This window comes from Camelus ferus, chromosome 27 (genome assembly GCF_009834535.1).
Source record: "Camelus ferus isolate YT-003-E chromosome 27, BCGSAC_Cfer_1.0, whole genome shotgun sequence".
Classification (NCBI taxonomy): Eukaryota; Metazoa; Chordata; class Mammalia; order Artiodactyla; family Camelidae; genus Camelus; species Camelus ferus.
The window spans coordinates 24,103,574-24,105,548 of NC_045722.1; positions in this window are offsets into that span (position 1 = coordinate 24,103,574).

Genomic DNA, 1,975 nt, shown 5'->3' on the forward strand with positions numbered 1-1,975 from the left:
ATATCCAAGTACAGGAAGCTCAGAGGGTCCCTAACAGGAAGAACCGAAATAGACCCACACCAAGACATATTATAATCAAGATGGCTAGAGTCAAGGATAAAGAAATGATCCTAAAGGCAGCAAGAGAAAAACAAAGACTGTATTACAAAAGAACCCCCATAAAGCTCTCAGCTGATTTCTCTACACAAATACTACAGGCCAGAAGGGAGTGGCAAGATATATTCAAAGTCCTGGATGAAAAAAGATGAGCCTAGGATACTCTATCCAGCAAGGCTATCCTTTAGGATGGAAGGAGAGATAAAGAATTTCACAGACAAGAAAAAACTACAAGAGTTTAGCAACACTAAACCCATGCTAAAACAAATATGAAAGGTCTACTCTAAATAGAAAAGAAGGAGGATGCTACAAAAATGATAAACTCATAACTGGAAAGGTGATAACTACCATGAATTATAAATAGAATAAACACAAAATTGTAAAAGAAGACATCTAAATCATTAAGACTGGGAGAGTGAAGCAAGAAAATATAGAGTATTTTTTTCTTTCTTTTTATTTTAATTTTTTTCTTCTCAGTAGGATGGGTTTGAGATTACATTTCTATCAGTTTAGTACAAACAGTTATGGTAATAGGTTAATAGACTTACAAAAAAGGGTAACCACAAGCCAAAAACTTACAAGGGAGTCACAAAAGCTAAATAAAATTCATGATAATACAAAGGAAAATGACCAAGCCACAAAAGAAGAAAGAAAGGAAGAAAGAGGAAATTTTCAAATCAATGGCAAATATAAGTTCAAAATGGCAATAAACACAAATCTATCATTAATTACCATAAGTGTTAATGGACTAAATGGTCCCATCAAAAGACATTGACTGGCAGACTGTATGATAAAGCAAGAACCTTCAGTATGCTGCATACAAGAGAGCCACTTTAGGGAGAAGGACACATATAGATTGAGAGTGAAAGGTTGCAAAAGAATATTCCATGCAAATGGAAAAGCCAAAAATGCAGATGTTGCAGTACTGATTTCAGACAAAATAGACTTTAAAACAAGGGCCAAATAGAAAGATAAAGAAGGACATTTTATAATGATTAAAGGAGTGATATAAGATGAGGATATTACACTCGTTAATATATATGCACCCAATATAGGAGCACCTAAGTACATAAAACAATTACTAGCAGAGATAAAGGGAGATATTGATGGGAATACAATCATAGTTGGAGATTTTAAAACCACATTAACATCACTAGACAGATGTTTCAGACAGAAAATAAATAAGGCAACAGAGAAATTAAATAAGACAATAGAAAAAGCAGATTTGTTGGATATTTTCAGAGCATTACACCCCCCAAAATATAGGATATACATTCTTTTCAAGTGCACATGGAACATTTTCTAGGATTGATCATGTACTTGGGCACAAAGAAACCTCAACAATTTTAAGAAGATAGAAATTATCTCAAGCATCTTTACTGACCACAATGCCATGAATCTAGAAATCAACTACAGAGAAACAAAGGAGAAAAAAAAAAGAAATCATGGAGATTAAACAATATGTTATTAAAAAACCAATGGGTAAATGAGGAAATCAAAGCCGAATTGAGAAATACCTTGAGAAAAGATGAAACTGACCACTTGAAAAAACTGATCACTAGAAATGAAATCGAATTAGCAATTAAAAAAAACCCTCCCTACAAATAAAAGTCCAGGACTGGACAGCATCACCAGGGAATTCTACCAAATATATAAAGAACTCATACCAGTCCTTCTGAAACTCTTCCAGAAGTTTGAAGAGAGGGACACTCCCAAACTCATTCTATGAAGCTACCATCACCCTGATACCAAAACCAGGCAAAGACACTACCAAAAAAGGGAATTACAGACCAATATCACTGATGAACATAGACGCAAAAATCCACATCAAAATATTAGCAAATAGAATCCAGCAACACATAAAAAGATATACATCATG